The sequence below is a fragment of the Lissotriton helveticus genome, chromosome 4_1 (assembly GCF_964261635.1).
Source record: "Lissotriton helveticus chromosome 4_1, aLisHel1.1, whole genome shotgun sequence".
Classification (NCBI taxonomy): domain Eukaryota; kingdom Metazoa; phylum Chordata; class Amphibia; order Caudata; family Salamandridae; genus Lissotriton; species Lissotriton helveticus.
Window position 1 is genome coordinate 175,806,771 of NC_136063.1, and position 20,898 is coordinate 175,827,668.

The 20,898-nt window shown below is 45.1% G+C and overlaps 1 long non-coding RNA gene across 1 annotated transcript; it reads right to left on the reverse strand.

Annotated features, from left to right (window-relative positions):
* Positions 1 to 514: 514 nt before the first annotated feature.
* Positions 515 to 20,694, reverse strand: LOC144827098 (uncharacterized). The gene is made up of 2 exons (XR_013610020.1): positions 20,580 to 20,694; positions 515 to 1,657 (listed from the first exon to the last, which is right to left on the reverse strand). It is a non-coding gene; the product is annotated as an uncharacterized LOC144827098 (long non-coding RNA).
* Positions 20,695 to 20,898: the final 204 nt, after the last annotated feature.

Sequence of the window (20,898 nt, forward strand, 5' to 3'; positions counted from 1 at the left end):
CCTCATTCTCTACGAACTGGATATATGTGTTGCTATATTCCTCATTGTTGGCTTTAAATATCTGTAGCACATCACTGACATTTGTTTGTGACATTCCACGAGATGAATGAAAATACCCTATGGTCAGAAACTGTGGTGCTGACCTGTGTCTGTATACTAATTTATTTTATGTAGTATTTTGTTTTGTGAGATCATCAATATGCCTGAAGCTAATGATCTAGACCTAATTTATTGTTGGCTATTGTGTGGGATATTGTCAGATGTGTCCCTCATACCATGTTGTGGAAGTCTGCAGGAGATAATGTGATCATAGACCCTGGAGCACTGAGTCATGTAATTTCTTTATATGTGTCTGACATCATGTCAGCCTAGGAATTGACCAATGTAATAAAGATGCTGTGAGCCCAGGCACTCATATGTATGCCTTGTGGTGACATGGTAGTGTTCCAGATGTGTTCCTTTAGTCCCTCCTTTCGTCATAGCAAAGTCCACATGTGACAACAGGAGACATTGCTTAGATGACAGGAGTTTTTTTATTGAGTGAAGAGACCAAATAAACCAACTAAAACATAATGAGTGCAAACAAATCAAAACAAAGCGAGAGATTCAGTCATGGTGGCTAAAAACATTGAAGTAGAGTCCATTAGTCCAAATTCCAACATACTCCACCTATCAGAAATGGAAATGTAGTTCAGAAAGACAACATAGTGAACATGTTGCACACACACAGGGAACATTTGCACTGACCTTTCTTGCTGCCGGTGGTGTTTTTCTTGCCATCCTTCGCTCCTGAATACTTACATGGACATCCCTTGCAGTGAGGGGATTTTGAGCTGCTGGGCCAGGGGCGATTGCAGGAGTATCCTCCTCTGCCAGGGCATCCCTTCCTGTGGCTGCAGCAGATGTTGATGCTCTGGATGTACTAGGCACAAAGGGAGGGGCGGATGACAGAGGAAAATCCCTGCAGAGGGTGGTGTTTATGTCTTGCAACACCCCTACCAAAGAGGCCACCTCGGAACGGAGGCTGGCCAACTCGGTATGGACCCCTGCCACCTCAGTGCATAGGCATGAAACCTTGGTGTAGATGCTGCCAACCTCCACCTGTATCCCGGCAACCTCCTGGTATATGCCTTTATGCAGCTCTTTCATTTCTCCCATCTCAGTTATGACCTGGCCCAATACACTGCGGGAGTCCTGCTATAGCCCCTAGGACTTGTGTGATGGCAGTCTGGGTGTCCCTACCCTCAGTGGACTTCCTCTGGAGTCCCACATTTACCCTCCCATGATGCCTAGCCCCACTGCCCTGTGCCTTAGGCACAGACTGCACCCTCCCAATGGTCCCGGCTCCTCACTGACTAGATGGCGGTGCCGGCTTTTTGAGAGGCCAGGGCTGGTGGGCAGTGGATAGAATAGACAGTGCTAGGTACACTTGTTATGGGGCCATCAATTAGCTGTGTTGTTGCTGTTGTAGTGAGAGGTGTGGGCACAGTGTGCCCAACCGTAGGTGTCAGCCCAGGCTGACCAGATGGGCCAGGATGGTCATGGACGTCCACCACTTCAGTAGCTCTGGCATCACAGAGAACATCATCTTGTTCCTGGGGTGGAGAGGGACTCTGATGGCTTACCTGCCTTTGCTCAGATGCAGTGGAGGATTCACCTATTGAGAAAACAAAATACATGACCAACGGTCAAATTGAGTTATGTACTTCAAAGTTGTTTCTGTCTAGTCAATTGGGAGCTAGAAGGGCTAAAGGGAAATTAGTTATTATTTCATTCAGTAATTTGCATGGAGTTGTATTTGGTTACTAGACATTAGTTGGCATTCAATGTATACATCTGAATTAATAATTTTACTGGTTCTGACGCTATATGTTCTTTGGGGTTTTGGGATAGGCATAACATCTCCAACACCCAGCTACACACACAATGTAGTCATATTGTCTGTATTTGTTGATTCCAATGCATCTTTAGGTAAAATTCAACAACCAGGCAGGTTGGTTGTATAAGTGGCATTGGTAATCTTGTTAGATCTCTATAGTCACATGACACTGTTATGTTATGTTATGTTAATATATATTTATTAAGCGCTCGTACGCCCAGGGGCTTCATGGCGCTATCGAAAGGAACACAACACAGATATAAAGTAAAATACAACTCAGCAGTAGGCCTGCATGAACAACCAGGTTTTAAGAGAGTGTCTGAAGCTGAGAAGGTCTCCACTCAATTTCAAATGCAAAGGAAGCGAATTCCAGAAGGTGGCTGCAAGATGGTCGAAGCAGCAGCCACCAAGACGTTTCTTTTTAAAAGATGGAACAATCAATAGAGATTTTTGAGCAGAACGAAGATTTAATGATGGGTTGTATTTAGAGACAAGATCTTTTATGAACTTCGGGCCTGTATTTTGTAAGGTTTTAAAAATAATACACCCAGTTTTAAATGCAATTCGCTGCATAACAGGTAACCAATGCAATTGTTTCAAACCAGGTCTAATAGATTGCCACTTTGTAAGTCCGAGAATAAGTCTAGCGGCTTGATTCTGGACCAGCTGAAGTCTTTTTTGCACGCCCGCTGGAAGTCCCAAATAGAGACTATTTGAGAAATCCAGTCGAGACAAGACAAGGGCAATAATGACCTGAGTGAGAGCAGCCTGCGTAAGAAAGGGAGCTATCTTCCTTATTTTCTTAAGTTGAAAAAAGCTGGCAGATACTACAGTACCTACTTGTCTCTTCAAAGAAAGATCCTCACGTAATGTTACTCCTAAGTTTTTAACGAGGACGATCTCATAGGTGGGGCCCCCATGCTAGATGGCCAGAAGCATGGACTCCAACTTAATTCGCTTTGCCAAGGCAAGACCAATTCAGTCTTGCCTGGGTTAAGTTTCAGATGATTAAGACTCATCCATCCCTGAATGTGTGTCATTGGTGTTCAGAGGAAAGATGAGTTGTAGGTCGTCCGCGTAGTTATAGATGGTAACTTTAGCATTCCTTAGGGAGTACAGTAGTGGACGAAGGTACAAATTAAAAAGTAAAGGTGATAAAGATGAGCCTTGGGGTACTCCACATGTGGTGGAAATAGTCGGGCTGTGTAAGGGCCCAGTCTTACCGATTGCGTGCGGCCTGTGATGAAGGAACTAATCCAGCTCAATGCAGGCCCCCTAAGGCCGGCTTGTTCGACACAGTTGACCAGAATGGAGTAATCAACCGTGTCGAACGCTGCCGAAAGATCGAGAAGTACCAGGGCCTGGTGGATGCCTTTATCAGCGTTCCGCCTTAAAGTATTTTGTACCGCCAGTTTTACAGCTTCCGTTGAATGACATGAACGGAAGCCTGCCTGATTGGGTTCAAGGTATTCCGTTTGTTCTATGAAGTTAGACACGTTTGCAGAGACATAGGCTTCCAATAATTTAGATGTAAAAGGTAGCAATGATATAGGTCTGTAGTTTAACGGATCAAGCGGATCTGCTCCTGCTTTCTTGATCAAAGGAATAAGCAAGGCCTTCTTAAGGCAGCTAGGGACTTTACCCTGTAAAAGTGATCCATTTAGCAAAGGGACCACGCCCTCTGGAATAGCTGCCCCCACCTCTCTCAAGATGTGAGGAGGACAGGTATCATCAGGTGAACCGGATTTAACCCTTGCAAAAAGGTCAGACAAGGTCTTTTCATCAATAGGGGGAAAAGTTTCTAACGTTTCTAAAGCGTCTAACACTGCAAATTAACTGTGTGTATTTTATGGCTGACATATGTTAGGGGTACTTCATAGTTATGGTGTAACTTGGGCCAACAATATTTTGAGTTGATGTGTCCAGGACACCATCAAGCAAAGTTTTCAGATGTATATTTGTGGTGAACATTGTCTGTAATTTACACATTTCATGACTAGTGTAGGCAAGTGGTAAGATGGTGGACACGTGAGAAGGTGAGTAAGGAGTGTTGTCACTTAGTTGTAATGACAAGGTCTCATGGCATCTCGAGTCAAGTCAATGTGACTTTAGCCAGACTTGAGATTTGCTAAGCTGCATAAGTAGTATAACTCTATAATGAGAAGGCCAACAGATGAGAAGGGGTGTGACGAATGTTGCCTCCTTGTTTTGAGTGACAAGGTCTCTTGGTAGTTGTAGTAGCTATTAAATCTCACTTTAGCATCAGTTGAGAAAATGTAAGCTGCATGACTAATGTGGATCAGGGGTAAGATGGCTGACAGGTGAGGGGGAACACAATCAAATCTAGCTTCTTGTTTGGAGTTTTAGTGACAAGGCCTCATGGTAGTTGGGGTATCTTTTCTATCTCTACTTAACAGCACTTGGGAAAATGTAAGCTGCATGCCTAGTGTAGATCAGAAGTAAGATGGCGACAAATGAGTGGGACACTGGCAGTCTAGCATCTTGTTTGGAGTTGGAGTGACAAGGCCTCATGCAGGGCCGGACTGGCCATAGCGGGCACCGGGCAATCCCCCGGTGCGCCGCACGGGTGGGGACCGTTTTAGTGCCCATAGCTGCAAAATCGGCCCTGTAACAACATCGGCAGAAAACCGGCCCCGGCAAAGAGCTCGACGGTACCTCCAACCTCCCGAGTGGGGGGGGGGATTGGGGGGGACGACGACGACGAGCACTTTGCCAGGGCTGGTTGTTGTTCCCAGTCCAGCCCTGGCCTCATGGTAGTTGGGGTACCTTTCTATCTCTACTTAGCAACTCTTGAGAAATGGTAACCAGCATGACTGATATAGATCAAGAGTAAGATGGCCAACAAGTGAGTGGGGACACAAGCAGTCTAGCATCCTGTTTGGAGTGACAAAGCCTCATGGTAATTGAGGTACCTTTTCTATCTAATGAAGTCATGCCTCTTAATCAGTATGATTACATCATTTATACTGATGATTCTGCGCAGCATGCAGTGGGGACAAAGGAACAGTTCTCGATAGCATGCGCTGCTGTAAAGGGTTGCATGGAGGATGGAGAAATCCACCCTGAAAAAATCCTACAGACAGTCACTTGGTGACTGTACAGCACAGCTGTCCGACCTCAGGGCTCTAATTCTGCACCATAAAGCACAAAGCTCTTTGGGGACAGGAGGCTAAGCTGAGAGCATGCTTGCCACGGACTCGTGTGATACACACCTTGAGTCATCTATAGTGAGGGCTGGGCCTCGTTTGCGTACATTGCTATGTTAGCATAGGCTTAATAGAAGTTTAACCGCCATTTTACCTTTTGCTGATTTTTGCACACGTCACTGCATAAAGCTGTTGTTGTAAGTTAGGCTGCGTGAATTACTTCACATCAGAATTACTGTTTTTCGGCATCCCTAGACTTACATCGTGACTTTAGTCTGCACTGTGAGTACTAAAGCCTCCAAGGTTATCATAACAAGGTAGCTGTTGTTCGGGCTGATCGGCTCACGTTTAGACATAACATACATGCAGCTGCAGCCAACGGAGATTCTGGCGCCTTTAATATTGCAATGTAGGCATGATTTCAGGCACTTGGAAGAATTCCATTTCCAGAGAGACATAGAGGTTTTGCAGATCCTGATGTGATACACTCCTGCTTATCTTAGAGGTATGGGGTCCCCCACACAAGCCTAAGAGACCTTCTATATTTTATAAAACTTAGTTCCTAGCTAGGGAGGGTGATATACTAGGCGCTATAAGACCTGTTTTCACCATCATTGTAATATGATTTCTCCTTTTGTGTTTTATGGAATTGTAACAATGCTGATCATATTATTTCTAATCATATGTTTGCTTGTGTTAGCAAAGATACTGCATCTTAGAGCACGTCATTAAAAGAAATATTTTCGACTTTCTTGTGTCTCTTTTACTGGTATGAGAATAACAAATGAAAGAGTGTTCTTGATTCCCAGCATTCCTGAGTATAACCTAAGTTGCATGTTCTGGGTGGTCTAATCATTGGTTCCTTTGCTATAGGACGAAGAGGTAATATGACACTGATGCTAGTCGTTTAGGGTTTCTAGGTACTGAGGTGAGTTTTTTGGTCCACCACAATTCACTGAGGTCCTGTGTCTGTGTGCACGGTTCTGTGTCTGAGCCGAATCCCTGCAACATAGTGCACCCAACTTAGTGGTCTTATTTTGAGTAGTGCTTATATCAGTCCACGACCCCCTCACTATTGTGTCGGGTTGACAGTGGTGACCGATAAACCTACCTATATTTACCTACATTTACATTGGTCTATTCAAGCTTGATCATTTTAAATGGTTTCTATTTGGATTACTACCCAGTGTGCTACATTATTTGATATTGTTCTTTTTCTCTGCTGTGTCACTATGGTTGATGTTGAAATACCCCTGCTTAGTCGGATGGCGGTCTGCAATCATTTTCAGACTTGTGCCGTCTCCTTGGAGGGCATGGCGGTTGATGGGGTTTCTCGGCACGGTCGCGTAATTCATAAGTGCGCTCAGTAAAAGCAGGTATTGGTGAAGCAGGACGGGACCCCTGTTTCTGTGTCTGTTTCCCCTGTGTCTTATGCTTATTCCAATTTCGCTTTGGAACATAAGGGCGGTCATCCTTATCGGATTTCGACACATGAGTTTGCTTTTGCGCTGTTTTGGCCAAAGGCTTAACACCCAAACTATTTCGGCCAATGGTCTTATAAGCCGCCGTAATCATTTACGGATGCTACTCCGTATCCTGCCTTGGAGGCAGTGACAAAAGCCAGTGTACCTAATTCAAAAGCTTTGCACCCACGGTGGATACAATGGACTACGTCCTTGACTTCTCCGGATGTCACGTTCATTTTGGATTCCTCTTTGCAGACTCAGGAGTATTTGCAGTATGAATTTGTTAATCCGGCTCCTCTGACCATGCTCCCTCTAGAGGATTTCCATTGTATTATTTACACTGACGGTTCGGCACAACCTTCAAAAGATTCAAAGCATGCTTATTCTTCGGCCTGTGCAAAAGTGGTTGGTACTATGGTGACTGGAGAATTCAAGCCCGATGTTGTGCATGCACAGACATTAGGGGACTGTAGAGCACAATTGGCAGAACTCCGTGCTCTAATGCTTGCACTGGAGTATGCTGGTCCTAGTGTGACTACTCTTATCGTAAGTGATTCCTACTACTGTGTACAGTCTTACAATGACAATTTGTTCTTTTGGACTCAAAATGACTATCGTGATTCCAAACGTAGCACAATAAACCACAAAATGGTTTGGGTTCGAGTGGCTGAGCTTAAAGGGCGGCTGCCACTCGTGTTTGTGATTCAGACTCTTGGTCACCAGCGTGTCGGAGTTCACGCTGTTGGCAATAGTCTTGCTGATGAAGCGGCAAAGACCGCTGTAGCTACATATTTGGTTGCAGCAGTTACACGTTCCAAAATTAAGATTGATGATGACATCTTGGAAGCAATTGCTGCAACAGAGAAGGGAAGTAATTACCCTAGAGGTTTCCCTTCCATATACTCTTATCATTTAAGTACTAATAAAGTTCCTTATGTGAGAATTAACGGCGCTGGTGACAGATTGATTCCCATTGAGGCCCATTTTGGAATTCTTTGACTCTGCCACTCGCCAACTGATAGTTCAGGCTACCATTCTCTCACGCATAGATTATGCGAATTCTTTCTTGTTAGGGGCCAACAAGGCGGATGTTCTCCGCCTGCAGAGAGTCCAAAACGCAGCGGCACGGGTCCTGCTCAGGCTCCCTAGATTCTGTTCTGTGTCAGGTGCCATCAGGCAACTTCATTGGTTGCCTGTTCAAAAAAGGATTGAATTTAAAGCACTCTGTCTTACTTTTAAGATTTTAAAACTCTCTTCTCCTGAGATTCTATCCAATTTATTGACTCCTTATGTTCCCAACCGCCAACTTCGCTCCTCGGAGCAGTTGTTGGCTGTGGTTCCCCGTGTGAAGCTGGCCAGAGCCGGGGGGGAAATCTTTCTGCTTTTTGGCGGCTAGGTTGTGGAATTCCCTCCCTGCCCATATCCGCCATTTGGATGGTCTGTTCCCCTTCCGTAAGGCCATCAAAACCCTCTTGTTTCCTGCCTAGACTGTGCCGCTGCCTTTGTTCTGCTTTTTTGCCTCCAGGGCCGGGACGCCCCTTTGCTGGGGCAGCTGCGTGCTTTATAAAATTACGTTATTATTATTATTATTATTATTCCCAACGCGGACCGCAGGTCCACACTGATTACAGCCGAACAAGAGGGTATAGCCTCTGCTCGAGAAAGGAGCATGAGCGGGTTTCACTGTTAGCGTCTTCAGGAGGATAAAAGCATACTTTTGTGATTAATCAAGATCCGAATGGACAAGACTATTCTATAAATGATGGGGCTTGGATCCTAAGACTGGATGACAAACGTTGAAAAGGAAAAGACTCTATGTATTGGGGGCGCAACTATTACGATGATGAATGACATTAGGAGCGTAAACTTTCAGTATTGACCGGCAAATGTGCTGTCAAACATCCGGGCTATCATCCATCCGTCAGAGAAATGCCATTTAGAGAATAGTTACAATTACAGACTTTTGGAGTTATAAGCAACAAGCCTTGAGAAAGCCCTGTGGGCGAAACGCGCGTCGGCTGCTGTTTACTTCTTGTGAATTGTGGAAATTAAATACAGACCTCAACCTAAGAAGAACTGTTTGGACTACTTGATTTTCCTTTTTGAGACATTATGGACCTAGAACACATAGGGTGCTGAGACGTCATCGGATTGTTTGGAGAAATACCTATACATCCGATCTTTTGGAAATAATGATACTGGTGTGCTCAGGTGTTTTGTATATATATCGCCTCTGCTCATGCCGGCGTCTCTGCAACTGTGCCTCTTTTACAACAGTGTTACTGGTGGTGCGGATTGTACAAAAAAACGTATGATTATGTCCTTCATTGTGACATTTGCCAGCAGATTAAACCTTCTATTGCTTCACGCCCACCCCAGCGAGTTGTATATATCTAATAAACCGCTTGGTTGTGTTTAGTTAGATTCCTGCGGACCTTTCTCCTCTGACACTGCGTATAAGTACATCTTAGTTGCAGTTGATTCTTGCAAGCACTTTGTGTGGGTGTGGCCCCAAAGGAGTGCTGATTCTGGAACTGTCGTAAGGGATTTGCGAGTCTTTGTGGGAATTTTTGCATGTGGCACCTTCCACTCGGACCAGGGTCCAGCATTCGCCTCTAAGGCGTACAAGGATGCCATGCGTTCATTGGGGATCAAAGTTACATTTTTGCCTCCATACAGGCCTGATGGCAATAGTGTTGTGGAGTGGATGAACCGTGACTTAAAGCAATCCTTGACAGCTAGGGTTTTAGGTACAGGCTGGAAATGGCTAGCCCACCTCAATAGCATTCAGAGTGCACTAGATAATCTCCCTAGAAGGTCTTTGGGTGGGCGGAACCCATACAAAATGCTCTTTGGCATCAAAATGTTTGTCCCGACCTTGAGGGTCTAGACCAGTCGGCGTCTGCCGCTTCCTTTGACGTAGATGAACATTGTGAGTTTTCCGGAGTCTACAAAAGACCCGTGAAAGTCTTGCAAAGGAACATTTGCCCTCCACAACTGATGCTGCGCTGCAGATTCCGGTAGTTGGCTAGCTACCCCGAGTTGGTGAATTGGTCCGAGAGAAAGTCGAGAACAATAAGGAGTTCAGCCCCTCATATAGTTATCCAGTTCCTGTGCTTGGTGTGCAGGGTACAAGAACAGTCATTTTACCTCCACTTCCTGGTCGTAAGGAAAATAGGTACATCTCCATTGAGTATGTCAAACTACACAGATTGGCCGATTCTTTTTAATATGACACCTGCGGTCTCTTGTCCAGCAATGCTGAGAAATTCTGTTTTGGCTCCGGCGAGTGACACTGGCCCTGACGTTGCTATTGAGATGCCTACAGTTACAAATCCTTTATTGAATTCACCGGCTGGTGATCCCCTTGATGATACTGAGTACACTTACCCCACAGACTTATCGATGCCTGATTTACAGACCTGTGTGGCTAACCAGTCACATTTTTCATTTGACTCTGACTCTACCACATCAAAGTCCCACTCAAAAGTTTGATTTTTGTTCTTTAAAAAAACATTTTTTAATTCCGCCTTGGACTTATATTTGGCTGGTGCTTTTTTCAATTTTTTTTTATCTATGTCCATTGGATTTGTGGTGTATTTCTTCCGTCTCATGAATGGACACTATGTTAAAGAAAGAACTACAATTAGACTAATTGATGGAACTTTGGCACCCCACTCCTCATCACCCAGAATGAAGAGGGACCAGATTTTTGTGAATATCACTGCTTGGCCTGTCTTAGATGGGATTGTATGGGATGCTGTTAAGTTTCAAATACACGGACCCACAGATGTTATTAATGTCCCTAATGTACTTTGTGTTTCAATGGGGGATGTGGTTAAACAAAATATACGCTCTGATGAATGGGACGTCCAAGCGTTAGAGGCTCTATTTTCTGATTTGAAATATTATTCTGCCTTTGATGCTGAAGATTTGTTTTTAGATTCTGCAAATTATGCTGACTTATTTTGTTACCAACACTATGGCAATCATTTTCTGCACAAGGCAAACACATTTAGGAATGAAGTTAATACACACGATGGGAACATTGTCCCGCTCCTGTTGAAGGCAGTTCCAAAACACTTTTGAAAACGTTTTCTTACTTTTCTGATTTTAATCAATCCAACCCCGGTGCATTTTAAGATGACTGAGAAGTCCTCTTCCAAAGTAAGACTTGCCCACACTAAATGATTGTATTCAAAGTCCTTTCTCGACCAATTGGAAATAGGGGGCTTTGAGCTGTAAAAAGATACTATTGATCTTAAATCTGTTTGGGGTTCTAAATGTTGGCAAGTGCAAGGCACTGAGGCTTTGCATCGTGCATGTCTCATCCCGAACCATATGTTGTTTCTGAATTTGACTATTTCACAAACCACCTGCATTGGATTGGCTACGCCTAAAAAATTAAAGGCTCCTTCTATTCCTGATTTGAGGAAATACCCCAAATGGAACAATCACACCAGTAGATCCCTTAGTGATTTACAAACTCTGTTACAAAATGTGTCCTTTAACATTTCAAGTTTGGATCCCCAAGGTTGGTTGTTAAGGCACAGATGTGCAGATCCATGCCAGCATGGTTTTCTGGGTTTGGCTCCTGGCTATACAAAGGTTACGGTGGATCCCCGTTTCAAGAGTGACCATTCTGTTACTACCTATTCTGTAGGCAAGCTATGTCAGAACTGGCTCAAACACTCAACCTTAGCGTCAGTTAAACTCCATTTGTCTACACTGACTGACGACGTTGACTTGAATGACTATGTGAAAGGTCCTGCAACAGGCAGAACCAAAAGATGGATATATGCTATTTACAACAAAGTGTGGAAACTGTTCCAGATTGAGGCTGCTTCTTGGTTAAGGGCTATTGATCAAGCTCATTTAGAAAAAGTGCTTGCAGTTGTAGATAATAGCATTAACACGCTTTCTTCCCCAATTTACACATTAGATAATATTGTTTCTTCTGTCGTTGATATTGTGCAAGATCATGTCTCAGTTTTGTACCATGGTCAAAATCAATTGCATTCTATTATTCAGTTTGCATGGACTTTACAAACATTGAAGGCTGGGAAAGTGCCATGGGACTATATGGACACTTCTGCGCTATTTTTATCATTTAATCTGACTGTTAAACAACAATTTATGTCAATGAAAGATGCGACATTTTCACTATTGCATATTGAAAACTTAAAACCTTTACCGTTTTCTGTGGCCGAAACAAATTCTGCAGTTTGGCTTATTCATGGGTTAATAATGCTACCTTTTCCACTGTTTAAATTTGAAGCATGCATGAAACATTATGCCATAGGCAGATATGAACCATTAGGTAGCGCATATCTCCATGAAGTTTGGTCTCTACCCTTTACCTATAGGTGCTTGAGGGAGGAAAGGAGATTTACTTAAAATGTGAAGATTGCACTTCCACATCCGATCACTCATTGGTCGGTAGGAATATACAATTGCACATCTCTTGTAATTCAAAAGCCCCAAATTTGGCCTGTATTTTAAAAGGTACACCTGCCCCGGCTATTACACTGACTTTCACGTTGGTAGCAAACGGTAGTTAATAATTTTAAATAATGAAGATTGCTGTGGTATGCTGGCAGGGATTCCATACATAGTGACTGTCTCCCAACATGTAGTCTGTTGTAAAAATGTTCTGTTCCGTCCTCCGCATGGGAAGCTCGATATATCCATATTGCCTTCCATTCCGACCTTGAAAGCAGAGTTCTGCAAGATGAGTCGAATAAGGGCTCTTTTGTCTCAAAAAGAAGTTGCACTTACATACATCTGCATGTGAAACATTCGTCCTTCACGTGGCTAACACGCATACTGAGGTACATTCCCTTCTGAATACTGATCTCCCCCTATATTTTGGATCATGGATTCACACTATATTCAATGCCTCGTTGACCACAGGCTTGGCACACTTTATTTAAGTAGTAAGTTATGGCCTTGTGACTTCATTCCAAACTATATTTGGTGTGATACTGGCATTTTTTCATTCTATTTTTTTCCAGCCTCTTCGGGGGTTTACCGTTAATTCTCACCTTGGCTGCCGGTGTACTGCTGTTAATTTGCTTGCTCAAAAATGGTTGCACATTCTGTGCCCCATGACAACCTGCCCCGGTTGCTCCAACTTCTTAACCGGATGCATGAATACTATGGATCGCTACCTCTGGCTACTTTGAGTGTGGCGTATGGTTTATCTTTACGGTTTTTGTACTTTACGTGCGTGCAGCCAGTTTTCCACTGCCTGGATTGCAGTTTTGAATGGGTTCTGGATTTGTGTCTCTGCAAAACGGTGTCTCCTAACCCGGATTATGATCTACTAATGAGTCCCTTAGTTGCTCATGAACTAAACTGTTCTAGTATTGAGATTATGGCCTGTGCATCAGCGCATGGAGTCCTAGGCAATTGGAATATATGGTCTGCAGCCCATGACTTCCTGGCACGTAGTTAGCTCGAAGACCACCCGAGTTGTCCTCTGATGGTGCTAGAGCCACCGGCTGTTGAAGAACATGTGTGTTCTTTTCCATTACTGAATTGGATGGCTGAAATGTTCACTGACGACAACAACGACTTCCTATTGTAGGCGGTTGCAACGTACTGTGCCTATACACTGTTGGATTGAAGTAACACATTTTTTTCTGCTTCATATACACGTACTGGACTCATGCTATTTTTTCTCCTTAATTTTTCTCTCTCTACGCATTACATATGTTTTGACACTATGCCCCACTGTTGGGTTTTGTAGGTTTTATGGTTACTAATTCGGAACATCGCCTGTCATACAGCAGGCCTATTGCCCCAGGACTCGTTGTGTACGAAGCCAAGGCAGTCAGTTCGCCCCTCTATGGTGCCAAACTATGGGGTTTTAACAATCTTGACGACCTTGGTAGCTCAGAAAATAAGTTCTTTAGAGATCTCCTTCGGTTGCCCCAGGGGACACCTCTAATCCCCTTGTTATATAACTTCGCCCTTTATTGTACTGGGCACGCCCTAGGCACACTGAAGAACTTTCAAATTTTGCTAAAGAATTCACTGAGGTAATGGCACTGGACACTAGCAAAAACATAAAATGGATTTATAATATCAAGGATTCGCTGGTAGCTCTGGGGTTTAATGATTCATGGGCCTCCTAAAACCCCCCAACAAAAGCTGATCTCAAACGTGCTTATTGGGTTTGGGTAGATGCTAGAGATCACAGTAATCTAAACCTAGGTAGGCTCACAGAAGAGTTTTTTCATCATAAACCATCTAGAGCATTTGAACCCTACCTAGATGTGATCCAGACCCCCAGAGTCAGGACTTCATACATCCAATTTAAATTAGGTACTATTCCAGTTGCCGAATTCACTGTGAAGTGGCGCTCCGGCAATCAGACCACTAAAGAATGCCCGTCCTGTAGGAATACCAGTGAGAGTATTGCACACCTCATGTTTGCCTGCCCTGCTTACTCCTAGTACCGATTTGATCATAGAACCTTGTATGTTTGTGCTGTTGCTAAGTTTCTGGGATGAGCCTGGACAATTAGGCACAGGGCTACACGAAGGGTTCCCAAAAACTGACTAGGTGCCAAAATGCACGCGCATTGTAAGATTGAAGTTGACATGCTGCCTTTTGATTTAGATAATGAATTTCTCCATTTTATATTGACCCCCCTGTTTTAAATTGTCTCTTTTAACCATACTGCCTATTTATATAGCCGTCACAAGCTTTACGTTTTATTGATTCAGTGAGAATTGTGTTGCATGTTTTTATCTATTTGACATTTTTGTTTTAACATGCTCCAAATTTAACTGAAGAAGAGAGATCCTCGTTATACCCTTTTATCTATTTATGTATCTCTGGGTCTACATTGAATTTGTTATCGCTTTTATGATATTTATGTCGAAATAAAGCTTGTTTGTTTTCATTCAGAACTTACTCCCAATTATCCAGTTTGGCAGAATTTTTTACTTGGTTCTGTCTCATTCGAGGTTGAACTCTGCGTTCTAAAAATTGCCTCCAAGGTTATCATAACAAGGTAGCTGTTGTTCGGGCTGATCGGCTCACGTTTAGACATAACATACATGTAGCTGCAGCCAACGGAGATTCTGACGCCTTTAATATTGCACTGTAGGCATGATTTCAGGCATTTGGAAGAATTCCGTTTCCAGAGAGACAGAGAGCATTTGCAGATTCTGATGTGATACACTCCTACTGATCTTAGAGGTATGTGGTCCCCCACACCAGCCTAAGAGACCTCCTATATTTTATAAAACTTAGTTCCTAGCTAGGGAGGGTGATATACTAGGTGCTGTAAGACCTGTTTTCACCATCATTGTAATATGATTTCTCCTTTTGTTGTTTTATGGAACTGTAACAATGCTGATCATATTATTTCTAATCATATGTCTGCTTGTGTTAGCAAAGACACTGCATCTTATAGAGCATGTCGTTAAAATAAAAATGTAATCTTTCCCGTTTCTCTTTTACTCCTGTTGTGGACTGGTATGAGAATAACAAACAAAAGAGTGTTCTTGATTCCCACCATTCCTGAGTATAACCTAAGTCGCATGTTCTGGGTTGTCTAATCATTGGTTTCTATGCTATAGGATGAAGAGCTAATGTGACACTGACGCTAGTCGGTTAGGGTTTCTAGGTGCTGAGGTGAGTTTTTTGGTCCACCACAGTTCACTGAGGTCCTGGGTCTCTGTGCACAGTTCTATGTCTGAGCATAATCCCTGCAACAAATCAGCGTGTGAGAATATACATTACTGGGAATTCAGTGGGTGACGAAGCTGCAAAAGCAACATTGCAAACTGATTATTCAAATAGGAGCATAAATAGGGACATCAATGTGGCTGTCAACGCTGCACGCGATGACACCCAGATGCCGAAAGGCTTTTTAGCAAAGTACTCCTGCCAGTTAAGTGAGCAAAATATATAATGAGGATGGAGTAATACCAGACTCAGATTGCAGGTTATGATTAATCCTAGCAGCACATGAGGGCTTAGCTGCTGCACACGCAGGGGTGGCAGCTACAATTTATTTATTGCAGCAATACTATTGGTGGCCAGATCTTCACTACTAGGTCCTCGAAAACGACAAAAGCGCTTCTGGTATGCTCTATACAACAAAGTGTGGAAGTTTCCCAGCAGAGGGCTGATAAGAGACTGCATGAGATTGACAGAGGGCTCTTGCAGTGGTAGATAATAGTATGACTACTTTGTCCACTAGGATATACTCTCTGGGTAACATTGTGTCATCTGCGATAGACATCAGACAGAATGACATGTCCTCTTTACAACAAGGGCAGTCGCAGCTTAGATTAATTATGTTATTAAGCTGGACTTTGCAGACACTCTTTTCAGGCCGCGTACCACTATGTTACACATAGAGAAGTTAAAGAAATGACCATTTACTGTTGCAGAAATACCTTCCTCGGATTGAATAATCAACTGGTTTATTTTTCTGCGGATATCGACATTCCACTTTTAATACTATTTACAGTACCATCAAGTAGGCAGATACGAAGCATTAGGAGAAAGATAAGTGCACGAGTCATGGAATTAACTTTTTAGATATTGGAGTAGGAATTGCAAAACTAAGGTCTTTCTTAGCGGATCAGACTGCGAGAATACTTTAGAACATTCATTGCTGTGCAGGGAGGTGTCCCTACGCGGAGATGATGATGATCAAGAAAACAAGCAACATGTTCGGTGACTATGTACTATTCCTCTCAGTGAAGTTTGCTCTGCTATGGGCCCAGCTGGAGTCATATGAAAGCCCCCTCCACGCCTGCACGTTACTGCTTGAAGGGAAAGCAGACAAAGTGCAGGCACTGCTGAATGTGTCCCAGTGTCTGAAAATTACACCAGGACAAGTTCAGCATATATCAGTGGGGCCCAATTCTTGCCCCAATTTAAAACAGGGGGGTCCACCCTGTAAAAATAGTGGGTGGACGCTGTGTACCTGCAGGTTTTTCCGACTTGTGTCCTGGGTGCAGCTCTAAAAGCCTTGTTTAGAGTACAGTATCTAATGCTGACCTGGCCTGTCAGTCACTTTGGTACTGCCAAATGTGCCGGCTTGAGAGGGTCACCGTGTGGGTTGTGTTTTTTTGGCCCCATAAAACACACACATTGGCTCTTTCAAGCAGGGCCAGAGTGCCGGACAGGCCGGTCCAACACTGATAGTTTCCAGCCACGGAGATGGCATGCTAGGCACTGTATCCAGATGGCGAGGTATTATTTTGGAGTACTGTGATTAGTTATGGATGCCTCCACCGGAAGATGTATAGGTGTCACCTGGATCCTTGTGCAGTTCCGGTGGCCCAGTGCGCAGCGTTGCGGCCTGATCTTGGGTACTGTCCAACTGTGGTGGAGTATTGTGCCTAGCAGGGAAGGCCACATCTCCAAGAGGAAAAGGACACATTGGAGAGCCTTTTAGAAGTAAAACACGCTGAAGGAAAGTACTGTGATATGGCATAGGACTAAAATATCTATAAGTATGTAATGGGGCGGCCCTGCCAACTCGACCCGTTACTGTGGAGGACACTGTACAGAGCACTGGATCCCTAAGAGACCTATCAGTCACTCCCCCCTCCTCTTGTCTTCCACAGCAGATGGACTACCGAGGGACCGAATGCGGGATAGACTCACGCATGGAGAGTGAGTGTGACTGGCCCTGCTGGTGGACCAGGTGTGCTTGTACACCCGGAGTGGAGAGAACGAGAGAGAACAGAGAACAGAGAGCGGACGAAGGACGGAGACGAGACGAGCAGAGGAGCTGGAGAGAGGAGAAGAGAGCCCGAATACGAAGGAGACGCCTGGAGGCCAACGTCCCCACGAGCCGCCCAGCCACTAACCCGGGGGAGGTGTGTGGCTAGCCCAGGTGCGCAATAAGATCAGGGGCTGGGTAGGATGGAAGGGCGACCCCCTTGTGAATTAGTGGTTATCCCTTTGTCCTGGTTCCCCTTTACCGAGCACACCCCGTCACTGCACTTGTAAATGGCTTTGGCTCACAGGTTGTTGCATCTCCTCACTCCCTTCCCCCTTAGCGGTTCCGTGTAGGACGCTGATCTCACCTACTGCTTTCTTTTGTTTTGGGTCCTGAGTTACTAAAGCAAAGACGGACACCGAGGACGGCAGGCCCCGAAGAAGCCCGGACGGCTATCGTAGGACTGAGACTGTCAAGCCCCGAACGGAAAAGTACCCGGAGCCGTTCCCCGCGGAGACCTGTCTCTAGTCGAAAGACTTGTACTGATTTTCTTTTGGAGTCAATAAAACCTGCATTGACTAAAACCCGTCTGTTGCCTCTCCCTCCGGTGCCCCAAGAGTCCGCGCCCTCTACAAGGTAATACATACCGTGGAAGGAGGAGGCAGATTTTAGGGGAAGGCTACGCAGAGAGCTTGCAGTCATAATGCCCATACTGCTGGGGAGGCTCGGGAGTGAACCTAAGGACTGTGCTGGTTGCAGAAGTTGCGCGGGCTCTATAGAGCAGCCTCCAAGTAGCAGGACTGTAAGTTAAAATTGCAAGTGCGTTACCAAGCATGGGAGGTATTAACATAAAGCAGTGCAGGGGGGCACAAAACAACGTAAAGTTGTCAGAATGGATTAGCCTATTCTGTTGTTTAGTCGCAACATTGCACGTTTCCATATGTGTCAGAGCTTTGGAGTTCACAGTCCTTTCTGACCGACCTGCCCTTCAGCCACTGGATTCAAGCAAGCCTGGGTGAAGACGGCTGAAATGCCAGAAACCGGTCCTAGGAAGCTTGTTTCCGGTCCAGGGAAGGCATGACTTGGAAGTTCAGGCTGGACTGCTCCCATGAGACACAGGGTCAGACTGATTTGCATATGGCCATGTCTGAACTGGGGTGGCAGAGTGGGCTAAAGAACGGTGATGGATTAAACCCAGATCTGTTGACTGGGTGTGAGTGTTTGATTGCTTCAGATGCTCCGTCCATCACCAACCCCATTTGTACTGCTTTGTTTGCCATTAGTTGGCTGGGTATGCTCAGACTTGAGTCCCATGCTCACTTTGCCACTGGATTCAAGCAAGCCTGGCTGAAGACGGCTGAAATGCCAGAAACCGGTCCTAGGAAGCTTGTTTCCGCTTTAGGGAAGGCATGAAGTCAGGCAGTTCGGGCTGGACTGTTCCCATGAGGCACAGGGTCAGACTGATTTGCATATGGCCATGTCTGAACTGGGGTGGCAGAGTGGGCTAAAGAATGGTGATGGAATAAACCAGATCTGTTGACTGGGTGTGAGTGTTTGATTGGTTCAGATGCTCTGTCCATCACCACCCCCTATGTACCGCTTTGTTCGCCATAAGTTGTCTGGGTATGCTCAGACGTGAGTCCCATGCTCACCTTGCCACTGGATTCAAGCAAGCCTGGCTGAAGACGGCTGAAATGCCAGAAACTGGTCCTAGGAAGCTTGTTTCCGGTCCAGGGAAGGCATGATTTGGCAGTTCGGGCTGGACTGTTCCCATGAGGCACAGGGTCAGACTGATTTGCATATGGCCATGTCTGACCTGGGGTGGCAGAGTCGGCTAAAGAACGGTGATGGATTAAACCCAGATCTGTTGACTGGGTGTGAGTGTTTGATTGTTCAGATGCTCCGTCCATCACGACCCCCTTTTGTACCGCTTTGTTCGCAATAAGTTGGCTGGGTATGCTCAGACGTGAGTCCCTTGCTCACTTTGCCACTGGATTCAAGCAAACCTGGCTGAAGACGGCTGAAATGCGGGAACCGGTCCTAGGAAGCTTGTTTCCGGTCCAGGGAAGGCATGACTTGGCAGTTCAGGCTGGACTGTTCCCATGAGGCACAGGGTCAGACTGATTTGCATATGGCCATGTCTGAACTGGGGTGGCAGAGTGTGCTAAAGAACGGTGTTGGATTAAACCCAGATCTGTTGACTGGGTGTGAGTGTTTCAGTGGGTCAGATGCTCCGTCCATCACCACCCCCTTTTGTACCGCTTTGTTCACCATAAGTTGGCTGGGTATGCTCAGACGTGAGTCCCTTGCTCACTTTGCCACTGGATTCAAGCAAGCCTGGCTGAAGACGGATGAAATGCCAGAAACCGGTCCTAGGAAGCTTGTTTCCGGTCCAGGGAAGGTATGACTTGACATTTCGGGCTGGACTGTTCCCATGAGGCACAGGGTCAGAGTGATTTGCATATTGCCATGTCTGAACTGGGGTGGCATAGTGGGCTAATGAACAGTGATGGATTAAACGCAGATCTGTTGACTGGGTGTGAGTGTTTGATTGGTTCAGATGCCCCGTCCATCACACCCCCTTTTGTACCACTTTGTTCGCCATAAGTTGGCTGGGAATGCTCAGACGTGAGTCCCTTGCTCACTTTGCCACTGGATTCAAGCAAGCCTGGCTTAAGACGGCTGAAATGCCGGAAATCGGTCCTGGGAAGCTTGTTTCCGGTCCAGGGAAGGCATGACTTGGAAGTTCGGGCTGGACTTTTCCCATGAGCCACAGGGTCAGACTGATTTGCATATGGCCATGTCTGAACTGGGGTGGCAGAGTGGGCAAAAGAACGGTGATGGATTAAGCAAAGATCTGTTGACTGGGTGTGAGTGTTTGATTGGTTCAGATGCTCCGTCCATCCCCACCCCCTTTTGTACCGCTCAATTCAAAAAGTGACATTTACTGCAAATGCAATTTTCATATGTTTTTTGAACAGCATAAACACTTTGAGTCCTGTGCATGGGCTGTGTTACATACCCTGAGCATTACAAATGCTAATTTAAAACACGGTTTGTGTTGAAGTTTTGGGCTGGCTGGTGTCCTAAGTAGTTCAAGAGCTCAGGCAGCACTCTTACAGCACCATAAACAGTGGTAAATGGACTGGATGTTAGTCACAAGAGCTTTCATGGCATGTGCTGCTTTTGGCTGGAAACATAGTAACATTTGCTGACATACCTAAAATAAACATCTGAACATAAAAGAATAATATACGCAAAGCAACATAACAACATAACATAACACAAAATAAAACATACAGTGTACATGACTACAATACAGTAAAACAGAATACAACGCGCTGAAAACCTGCTGCCCTGCTTCTTACCGGATTGTCCATTGCTGCCCTGTTGGTTTATGCTGCCTTAGGTGGGGGTCTGCAGTTGCTCTTGCAGCCGCTGCCGCCTTCGCCGCCATTACCATGACCAAAAGGAGGGGACTACATACCTCAGAAGCCTCCAGTGGCGCAGAAAGAACGCGTCACTGTTTAGCACCAGGAGGCGCTTAAATTCGTTGGAGGACCCACGCAGCACGGGACATGCTGAAAACTTGCTGCCCTGCTTCTTACCGGATTGTCCATTGCTGCCCTGCTGGTTTATGTTGCCTTAGGTGGGGGTCTGCAGTTGCTCTTGCGGCCACTGCCGCTG